The following is a 12081-nucleotide window of genomic DNA, read 5'->3' as shown; positions in this document are numbered from 1 at the left end:
CAAATCTCCACAGCACTAAAAGAACACCAAAACAATAAGCACATATACGACACAGAGCTATAATGTTAAATTTGCATTGTGCACACACACACACACACACACACACACACACACACACACAGATGCTTTTTCCCTAAGTGTTTGTCATTTGCCAACCATTCGGTTAAGTTGTATGCATTCATTATCTCTTGGAATCCTCATTAGAAGTCTAAGTGGTTAGTATTTATATTTGCATTTCATTTTCAAGTTACTTCAGGTTCAGGAAGCTTACATAACTTGCTCAAACTGTATCATAGTGTATAGAATTAAGATTTATTCCTATATGAGTCCAGAACCAATATTGTGCTTTGTGTGGAATTAGAACAAGAGATTCCCTAGAATTTAAAACCAAACAATAGCTAAAAAACTTGATTAAATGTACTATTTCCCTCCACACTTCTGTTTTATGTATGATTAAGATCATAGCCTCTGGAATTAAAGTGCCTCTGAGTCAACCTTCTACTGGCCATTTGGGTTTAGAAAGTAATTCTTATGCTCTCTATGATGCAATTTATTCATAAGTAGAATGGAGGAAATCATTTTACTATTATTCTGGGAGTTATATAAGGTGTTTAACATGCTTAAACTATTTCCTCATGTATAGTAGGTACTCAACAAAAGTTAGATACTTTATTATTATAATTGTTTATCATTATTATTATGTATTACTTGAATGTAACTAAACTGACATATCTCTTGATAAGGTGACATTTTAATAAATATAATTAGGCTGATATATTAAAATAGCAAAATAATACCTTACAACAGGATGTGGAAAGTTTGTGGCACATCATCTTACCTAATCTTGGTTCTAAAGAATTGTTGATAATGACAAAACATAGACATACAGACAGTACAAACAGACCTTCAGAAACATTAGCTCCCATCTAAATTTTGAGGAAAGAACCAAATTCCTCTCTTATGAGAGGAACATTAATACTTACAGCATACTCACCTATAAACTTAAAAATTCTAGCCAATCTTCAGCTTCAGTCAACCTCCACTTTCATTCATCTATAGCAATAATAGTTTTATCAAATGCCACAGGAATAATAACATATCAGTTACAGAATTTGCCATATTAGACATTTGAATTCTTCTAATTCCACCTTTCACGTTAGAAATGTAAAACTTAGAAACTCAGGTTGTGACTTTCATTTATACTGTCATTCAACATTGTGACTACTGGATATCAGTCAATATGGCAGACACTGAAGATATAAACACAAATCAATAGTATTACTAATGCTCATGAGCTCATCTTTATTGGAGGACACCGATATGTAAATAAATACATAATGAAAGGAGTATATATGATCCAGTGTTTAAACAGAATCTACTTTTATGTCAGCTGGAGTGGATTTGAATACTAGTTTACAAAGCACTGCTTTTGACTCTGGAAAAATTTACATCTCTGATATTTATTAAATTTTATTATCTGGGGGCGCCTGGGTGGTGCAGTCGGTTGAGCGTCCGACTTCAGCCAGGTCACGATCTCACGGTCCGTGGGTTCGAGCCCCGCGTCGGGCTCTGGGCTGATGGCTCAGAGCCTGGAGCCTGTTTCCGATTCTGTGTCTCCCTCTCTCTCTGCCCCTCCCCCGTTCATGCTCTGTCTCTCTCTGTCCCAAAAATAAATAAACGTTGAAAAAATAAAAAAATAAAAAAAAAATTTTATTATCTGTAAGATGGGAATGAATTACTTTTCAAAAAGAATATTAATGATAATTAGCTTATACTATATGTATAAATTACACATAAAATATCTGGGCATAGTGATTATTTCCTACCTTTCATTTGTAGGATTCCTGACAGATCTAATACAAGGTTTTAGTGGGAGAATATTCAGCTATATATAGAAAGATTAAACTAACTCACCCAAGTGGGAAAATGCAAAAATTGTCTGCTTTGTCTTTAAAATTCACTGGAGATAAAGAAAGAAAGGTGGGGGGGGGGGGGGTGGGGAGCTTCCAGAATGGCAGAATGAGAGCTTCCAAAAATATACTTCTTTATAAAGGGAACTTAAGCATTGGCAACAAATTGTCAGAGTCAAGATTTTCAGAGCTGTGAATATTAACCAGAGTATCGAAAGGAACAGGAGAATGTTTCTTGTTTCTTTGAGAAAATCAACTGAATTTCAGTAAGAACAGCAGGATTTATAGCAATATAACTTTGCCTACTCCCCTCTTTATTTCCCCAATTCTGCAGTAGCCTTGAAGACTACCAGGCTCACAACCAGAGTAACTGAAAAAACAAGCCACCATGTAGCCACAGGCCTGGACAGACCAGATTTTGAGTTCCTCAAAAAATCCCATACCTAGAGCAGGTTCGCTATTTGACTTGTCTGGCAGCTGCTTAGAAGAATCTCTGTTGCAGAGTGATATCATTATTTGCTAAGTAGGTGTTTAAAATTTTTTTAATGTTTATTTATTTTTTGAGAAAGAAAAAGACACAGTGTGAGTGGGGGAGGGGCGGAGACACAGAATCTCAAGTAGGCTCCAAGCCATCAGCACAGAGCCTGATGGAGGGCTCAACCCACAAACCATGAGATCATGACCAGAGCCAAAGTCAGACGCCCAAGCAACTGAGCCACCCAGGCACCTGGCTAAGTAGGTGCTTACATCAAGGGATAATTTTATTTCCAGCGTCTTGGTTGAAAACAATGAGTGAAAGAAAAAAAAATAGCACCACAGCTGTCCAAATCTGTGATGCTTGTAGCAAAGAGGAGGCTGACCACAACTTTTAAAGGAAGATACAGTGAATGAGATGTTCACAAGATACTTGAAAAGCTCTGAAATGTTATAGGAGACCTAAAAGCTATGCAAGTGCAAAGGTGTTTTCAGAGCCCAAAAGATGGAAGGAAGCCCCAAATTCTTACTTGGTGATGACCTTGAGGTCTTTGTGAGCATGAATTGGAAGGATAAGGCAAAACTGTAAACTACATGAACATTAGACCACACATAGACACAGTCCCTCTGGCAAGAGGCAGAGGACTTAAGGTTCAAGACATTAAAAAGAAAAAAAAAATCTAACAAATCATTAGCAGCCCTGGAAGCTAACAGAGCAGAGATTCAGTGGCCATACATGGCAATAAACACAAACTTTACAGAAATAGTACTGAAAGGAAAAATGGAGACAATAAATAAAAAGATCAGTGGTTGCCAGAGGTGGGAAAGTGAAGACAGATGAATAAGCAGAGCACAGAAGATTTTTAAGGCAGTGAAAATACTCTTATGATATTACATTGATAAATATAAGTCATTATACATTTGTCGAAATCCATAGAATGTACAATATCAAAAGTGAACCCTAAGATAAATTATGGATGTTAGGTGATTATGATGTCAGTGTAAGTTCATCCTTGGTAAAATCTCTACTTTTCTGATGAGTGATGTTGAAAATGGGGAAGGCTATTCATGTGTGGGACAAGGCACTTTATAGGAAATCTCTGTGCCTTCCTCTCAATTTTATTGTGAACTTAAAACTGCTCTGAGAAGAAAAATTCTTAGACAAAAAAAACACAACAGTTATTCATGAAAATTCATTAAAAATACAGCAGCAAAAACAACACAACACCAACAACAACAACAAAAAGAAACAATAACAGTATGGCTGCTTGAAATATCATGCTGTAATCTATCTGTCATGATAGAAATTGTGGCATGTTTGACTAACCCAAAGGAGGGAGGTTTCTTTAAGAGAAAAGCAGCATATTAGATAATAGACCAGAATGACATGAAAAAGAAAGTGGAATCTCGAAGGCCAGAATAGACGAATATAAATTTTAAAACTTCATGATTTAAATGGTCTGGCAGAAGATAATAGAAATGAACTAGAGGGGCGCCTGGGTGGCTCAGACGGTTAAGCATCTGACTTTTGATCTTGGCTCAGGTCACGATCTCATGGTTCATGAGATTGGGGCCCCTGCCCAGCTCTGTGCTGACAGCATGGAGTCTGCTTGGGATTCTCTCTCTCCTTCTCTCTGCTGCTCCTCTCTCTCTCTCTCAAAACAAATAAAAAAACTTAAAAAAAAAAAAAGAAATGAACTAGATATTTTACTTGTTATTAGATCTAAAAAAGTGGCTGAGGCAGAAAATAATTTAACATGAAAAGGACAAGACATTGGAAAATTATTGAATGAATATATGTATGGGCCAGAAACCAAATGTAAAAGGGGAAGGAATGTATTAACTCAATCTAGCAAGTACTGGTGGACTTACATGATACATAAAACAAAAAGGATCTATTTAAGCTATAGGTTGAACAACCACAAATTAGGTTAGGACTCTTGAAAGAAGTAAGTAATCAAGTGAAAATGAAATACTATAGGCATATCTTACTACGGAAGGAATAGATGAAACCAAAATAATTGCAGCTCAGTGGTTGAAACATTCAAGATTTGGGAAATGAAATGAGCACTTTGGGGAACCATATGCATAGATTTAGTCCTCTCCAAGAATCTATAATCTAAAATTCAGAAATATTAACATAAGCTTCAGTTCAGAAATTTCCTGAGGATAATTCTTCTTCTTCTCCTTCTCTTTCTCCTCCTCTTTCCTCTACTTCTTCATTTTTCTGATAGACTAAAAGGTACATAATAAAATTGCAAGAAATGAGAAAGCTTCCTTTAGAGATTTTTTTTATAGATATTTAAGAGATTTTACAACAGAGGCAGTGGAGGAAGCCAATGTGGCCAAGTATCAGAGGCCTGCTTATAGAATATTGTGGATTGGAGATCACTAGAGAGTAATAATTCAGAACTTCGTTACCAGAATCAACTTACCCAAGGCTAAATCTAAATTAAAAGGAATTAAATATGCCAAATATAGAAAACAAAAGCAAATTTTAATTTTATTAAAAGTGCCACTCCCTGGGAGAGTATTCACAGTGAAATGTCCCCTGCACAAACCTAATTACTTAATTAGGTGTATATGAGGGGATTCATTCCAATATTCTGTAAAGCCATGGTTATGGACTATGCTCTCTTAGAATGAATGCTAAAGCTGAGCCCACGATATATGGATCTTCTCCAATGTAACTGAGTTTCCTATATTCTTGTACTGTGAACATCACTTTTCTTGGTATAATAGCCCTAGAGGCAAAGTGTTTCTGTGTTCTTTAAGTTTTGTGAGTGTGCACATACATGTGCATGTGTAGATGGAGTTGTGGGGGTGTGTGTTGGGGTAGTCAAGGTAAGTGTTGTATAAATCTTATTTGTGTTTTTTATTTATTTGGACTTTTTAAATGTGATACCCAGAAAACTTATCTTTTAAGAACCTGAGGACGCTGCTTTTGTTCTAGTATAAGATATACTTTGTAGCAGTCAAAGAAATCACACCATTATCAAGGTATTGGGGAAAATATCTGTCTTATTATAGTGAGAATAATTCATTGGGGCATACAAATTCTGGGTTCTAATTACTTTGAATTTAACTCATTAATGCACTACAAAGTGATTTTTATTGTAATTCCTCAGGATTTTAATTCTTAGAGACTTGAACTTGCAAACAAATTTAATATTTAATCTTCAATATCTGTTAAAAAATTTAATGTATGGAAACCATTTTATTCAAGTTTACAGCATCCCTATGTTATCACAGCTGTATAATTGGTATTAGTTTACAATGCTATTTGATTTTGCTGAAATACTTCTGATAGGTTTTATGAGATAAAATGAGTAGGGAAATTTTTCCTTAGAATGTCTTGGATATAGAAAGGTTGTTAAGTTAGCTTCAATAATGAACTGTAAAGGCCTATTTTGAAGTATTTTAGGCACAAAAGGAAAATGACCCATTGGTGATTCTATAAAAGCACCCAAGAAAGCTTTCAGAATTGGAAGCTATGAAAGGAAACAAGTAAATGGAAACAGGACTGTCACCATGAGTTGGTAATCTCCTCCTCATAGATTTCAGGTTTAAAGCCAAATATGAGAAAGAAAGAAAAAAAGGTGGAGAATGACAAAAAAGAGCACTGACTCCCCTTACCTCAGTAACCCATGTGTCAGAATCTCCTTAAAAAGCTCCTCTTACAGAATCTCCACTGTTTGTCAATTCTTCCCGTGGAGGGATGGGCTATTTGGGGAAGGGCAGAGAAGGAGCTTGAGGTGTTTACTCAGAACCTCACCAGTTGCCCTCCTTGCTTAAGGGTGTGTAGAAGACTTGACTCTGTAACCATAGAAGAGACTTGGGGTTTGGGGGTGAATAGTTACATTCAGTGGGTTAGTAGCAAACTCACTCTGGCACAGAATAAGGTCACATCTTCCAAGTAGCTTTATCAGAAATATAAATTATGTATTGATACACATCTGCTTGACTCCTGGGTCTCTATCAATTGTTCAACTCAGATGTAGAAAGAGGGGCAATTATTTAATGATTCCCTAAAATCCAAAGAGCTTGCATAGGTTTTTATCTAATAAGGACATAATCGGTTGAATGAATGAAATAATTATATTTAAGTAATGCCACTATAAAATCATATTATGCCTTGGAGCTGTGGTTTTAAAAATGTTTGGATCATTGACACTGTTGAAAGACTGCTGATATTGTGCAATTTTTCCCCAGAAATCATGTACTTCTGAATAAAATTAGTCATACAACTTCAGAGATTCATGGGCTCCAGATTAATAACCACTTTTTAGAAAACATTTAAATTGAAGCTCAAGTCAACCTACAAATTAATTTATATATGATATTCCATATTCATTATACCTTTTACATTTAAAACTGCATTAAGTCTCATGAGTTACTTTATAATTTAGTAGAAAGTAAGTGACTGGAAAAATTAAGTATTAAGCAAATGTTATAGCTGAATAAAATTGGCATGTTAAAACCCAGAGGTAGGAAAATGATTCATTTTCATTATTATTCCACATATATTCTTTTAATTAATAAAGTATCAGGTACTAAAAAATTACCAATACCCTAGTATTAGTATATATTTTACAGTACTAGAATATCTATGTTTTTAGAAAATGTAGAAATACAGATATGATGCAAAGTGCTTCAAAATTTTTAGTTATTTTCAAAGTAGATTTTCTTTCTAATTCAGTTTGGAGAAAATTAACCTAAGATATAAACTAAATCTTGTAAACATAAAATAAACTACACAGAAAATTTGATATTAAGAAATTGCTAATTTCAAAACCTTGAAGTGAATAAATGCTATTTTTCTTAGTTCCTTGCATGCTATATTCTAAAATCATGCATGTGTTGTATCACCTTGTGCTAAGTCATCACAAGTACTTTAAAAATAGTGTTATACAAAATTAAAAAAAAACAGTATAATTAAAAATATCAAGTAACAGCAAATACATCTCAATAACTATGTTAGGCCGATAATAGCTCCAAAATTTATATCTCTCTCCTAATCCTTAGAACCTATAAATATTATCTTATTTGGAAAAAATAGTTCATGCAGATGTGATTAAGGTAAGGTAAGTATGTTAATCTGGATTATATGGAAGAATTTTAAATGTCATCATAAATACCTTTAGGAAAGAAGCAGAGAGATTAGATCACCACACATCCAGAGGAAAAGCAATAAGGAGACAAGTAGAGAGGAATGTGGCCATGTACTATGGCACACCAACAGCCACCAGAAGTTGAAAGAGTCAAGGAACAGTTTTCCTTCTATGGTCTCTGTAAGGAGGGTAGCCTAACTGATGCCCTGTTTTCAGACTTCTGAACTTAGTTTCAGTTAATAGAAACTAACCCAATGGGTAATATCAGTTAAGCACCGACTCTTCTCTAGGCATTCCTTTAGGGCTTTCTTTACGTTTGTTCAGTCACACAACTGATTTAAATCAGGTATTGTTCTAAGCATTTCTCGCGGATAAATTCACATAATCTTCAAAATAAAGAGTATAAGCTAATTAATACTGTTATTATAATTTTACAAAGGTAAAATCTGATGCAGATAATGTCAATTATTTTTTTCTCAGAGCTAAACAACTGATAAATTGCAGAATTGTGACTTGAATCCAAAGCATTCGGTTCCAGATTCTGGACTCTTAACTACCATATCATGATGCATCTCTGAAATTTTAAATTTGAAGCCTTGACAATGAATACTCCTTGATTCTCCCATAGTTTAAACAATGAAAGGGAGGTAAAGAATAAGTAAATCCCCTACTGGCACATGGTTGGTTGGTGATACAGGCAGGATTTAAATTCATGCAGCTTGATAACACGATAAGACAATCTGAGCTTCAACAATTCTGCTATCCCATCTCTCAAGTAGGTTTCATAGATTGAGTCTCTTTTTTCATGATATACTCTCCAGGGGGAGCAAATTATCTGAAATATCTATAAATTATGGCCAAACTAAAAATTTGGACAGGTACTCAGTAAACATAGACAGGAAATTTATCTAAAAAGCTTGCTTTATAATTTGCAAATGTAACTCACAATCATGGATTATACAACTTCTGTGCAAATTTGAACTTAATAATCAATTTTGAGCCTTTCCATCATGAGAAATGGCAAAAATATTCTGAATAGTAAAATGGCATATTAATTCTAAATGTCCTCCTCCCAAAACAAAATCTATTGTATTTAGACATCTCCTTTTAGTTTCGTACAAAACTTATTTGAATTTATTATTTTATTCAATAAGTTATCAGGGAATACCATTTCAGTTAAACTTCTTGTAAATCTTGGAATATATGCACTACTGTGAAATAAGATATTTGGAATTCACCACATAAATAATTAAAAGTTTTCTGTTACTATTTTGTCACAATGATTCAGCAAGTAGCTGAGACCTACTTTCTGTATTCTCTTTCTTTATATATTGTTAACATACCCCCTCATTAACATCCTACATACATGCCATGCACACCTACACATACTCACATACAAAATAATTTTAGATTTTTAGGGAAAATACAAAAGAAAAATATCTACTATACATTTTAAATGATAAAATAATCCTATTAAAGGCATTTTAACACCAACAGTAGCATGATCTAAAAACATTAATCATATAGATACATATGTAATATATATACATGTTTTTAATTAAAAGATTCATATGGTGACTTCACCTATAATCTATTTTTAGCATTAATAAGGCTGTAGGCAGTGGTGTAAACTATGAATAATTAGTTATATTAGGACAGCTAAAATAAGCTATTGTTTGGTTAGGCTAGTGAAACAATTAAATTTAAATCTTTGGAAAGATTTTGTATTTGTTAAATATTTTGAAAATACAAGAATTTTTCTGAATCACTTCATGCTATAAAATTGGATTTATCTCCATTTAATTTTGTTATTGGTAATGATTTTTAATAGGTGTGCTGAGATGGAAACTTTATATCTTCCTTAACTGTAGCATTTTACTCTTCTATATAGTTTTGTTTGGTTGGTTTTTTAATTTTTTTTCTCTTCCATATGTTTTTAACTATGTAGTACTCCTTGTTATTCTACAACATACAGTGAAGAAGATCTCTCTGAGGCTAACTTCAAATTTCATATTTGACAATGAAGCTGTTAAGCATTATGTATGCTTTGGCATGCTCTCTTTTTTTTTTTTTTTTTTTTTTGATACTTAATTTTTCAGGCTAACTTTATGTTTCCTCTTCCAACTTTAAGATTTCATCCATTGATTCTCTTAAAGGTATGTTTCCTCATACTAATGGGCTTTTTTTTTCATTTTTTGTTTATACACCATGTCTATCTTGCTTTTATAATAAACATGTAACCGCTATTTTTGCAGTGAATACATCCCCAAACAGCTCCCAGTCCTTACAAGAACTCACGTACCCATATGCACAAATGAAGTGAGTCTTGTTGCCCAATCTGTCTCATTCCAATGCTTTAAACCTCCATCTTGCTTTATATTTAAGGGTATCCTTATTTTCCAAATATCTTTATGGGAAATCCCAGTTAATCTGAGTGCTTTTTAAATATACCTACTCAGGTAAAGGAACTCGGTTTGCTGAATGGACGTTGGTTTGGGTCAGTTGTGCTAAAGCACAGAAGCCTGCCAGCATCCTCAGGTTTGCCAAATGACAAGGATGCTCAATTAAAGTTGAATTTTAGATAAACAATATGTATGCTTTAGTATATATTCCAACTATTGCACAAGATATACTAAGAACAGATTTTTGTAAATCTGAAATTCAAAATTAAATGGTTTTCCTGTATTTTTATTTGCTAAAACGGGTAGACTCAGGGTACAGAAAGAAATACTGCCATTTGTAGTATCTAATTTTTGAAGCGGAACTTTGGCTGTGCTATTCCAGTGCTGCAGGATGAAAAAGTTAGGTTGGATGCCATGACATGGTTCAGGATCATGGGTCTTTCTTAAAAGCAAGAAGGTAGGCATATGGACTTATGAATCTGATCCTTTCCTTATGATCTTCTATAAAAAATTAAGGTATCACATATGCTTAATAATATGGCTCTAAGAGTCCTCTCATGTCTGCAATTAGTAACTGAGGCTACTCAGTCTACTTCCACATACCCAAATTAGTCACTATGGTTCTTTGAAGGAAGGGCATTTCCCAGAATCCTACCTAGTTTACTAATAGGCCTGAGTTCAAAGTATTACAGTGCTTTGCCATTGAGGCTCTTTCAGTTAACAAAAGTAACAAAAAGCCTCTTCCAGGATTAAAACAGATTTATGTATGAATGTATGTATGTATATATACACACACATAAATGACATCTACGTATGCTATTTAATCCTCATAATACCCTATGAGTTAGTATAATTATTATTACATTACTGATGAGGAAGCAGAGGCACAAACAGATAAAATAATTTGAGCAATATTTACTCAGTATGTGTTAGATTTAGGATTTGAACCCAAACAGATATTTTGGCTCTAATAGCTATTATTTGAACGACTAGGCTCTGCCATTTGTCTGCCTCTCAAAATCATGGGAGTCTTCAAAGCTAATATGTGATCTTGTATTAGATAAATGTTTTACCTTCTTCCCAATCACCCAAATTAGAAACATCCCGTTCACGCCCCACTCTTTCTCAAGTGTGCTAGTTTTACTGGCTGTATTATTAAAAAAAATCCACCCTCAAAAGTAAAATTATCTGTTTTTTTTATTCCTGTTCTCCTTGCCTTTTTTAAAGCTCTAAATCCCTGTTTGGAATTTAACAACCCAACCAAAAATATTTCTTCTCCTGACACTGGCCTCTTTCCTATTTCATTTCAGGCTTCATAATGCCTCCAGGGAATTTATCTAAAACACAAATCTGATTGTGCTGTTTCCCCCTACCTTGAAAAGCTGATAACCTACATGATAATGAGGTCAGTCATAGACTCTTCAGACGCTAACAGTGGACTTGGAAAGACAGTGGAATCATTAAAAAAAAATTCTGTCACCTTGAATTGTATTCCTAGTTGGCTGTCAATCTAGAATAGGGCAAAAATATAAATTGGGAAGGATTACTTAAACAAATACTAAAATCATTTAGATACTACACTTGATCTTAGCCAAAAGGCCGAGAAGCGATTATACTAAAATCATTTAGGAAGAAGAAAAATAATTTCAGAAAGAAGGCCTAAGATACAAGAAGGAATCTTTAAATATAGAATTAGTAAAATTACGAGTGAATATGATTTCAATTTGCCTTCATAAAAAACACAAAAATATATGAAATCGGGGAATGAATATAGAAGATATCCAAGATTTTCTAGAATTCATAAAGGAAGGGATTTAGAGTGATTAAATTCATTGTTGAGATAAGTCTTAAATCTAAAGTGTAAGTTTACATGCTATATGGTTTAAAATCTGAAAGATTAAAATTTATTCAATTACTTCAAACAGTTTTGAGAAAAATTGCCATAGTCAACTCAAAATTATTAAAAAAAGAGAAGGACATAAATAAGGGCACATAGCAGAAGATAAAATGGGTAAGAGATTATATTACTATAAGAAAAGCACTCAGCTACAAGTTGTTTAAAAGAGGCTTTCATTAAACCAATATATAGAGAACTTCATAGTAAAGTAACAGGAAGAAAAAAAAATGCCAAGAAAATGTCAGTAACAATACTACTGGCCTATTAATAGTCATAAAGAGAGAAAT

General features: G+C 33.7%; 1 pseudogene; it reads right to left on the bottom strand.

The window, feature by feature from the left end:
• Positions 1–11434: 11434 nt before the first annotated feature.
• LOC112861922 (U2 spliceosomal RNA) lies at positions 11435–11508 on the bottom strand (annotated as a pseudogene).
• Between the last annotated feature and the right edge of the window lie 573 nt (positions 11509–12081).

The sequence above is a fragment of the Puma concolor genome, chromosome A1 (genome assembly GCF_028749965.1).
Source record: "Puma concolor isolate L17-30 chromosome A1, mPumCon1.1.hap2, whole genome shotgun sequence".
Taxonomy (NCBI): domain Eukaryota; kingdom Metazoa; phylum Chordata; class Mammalia; order Carnivora; family Felidae; genus Puma; species Puma concolor.
This window is presented reverse-complemented; position numbering and strand designations above follow the sequence as displayed.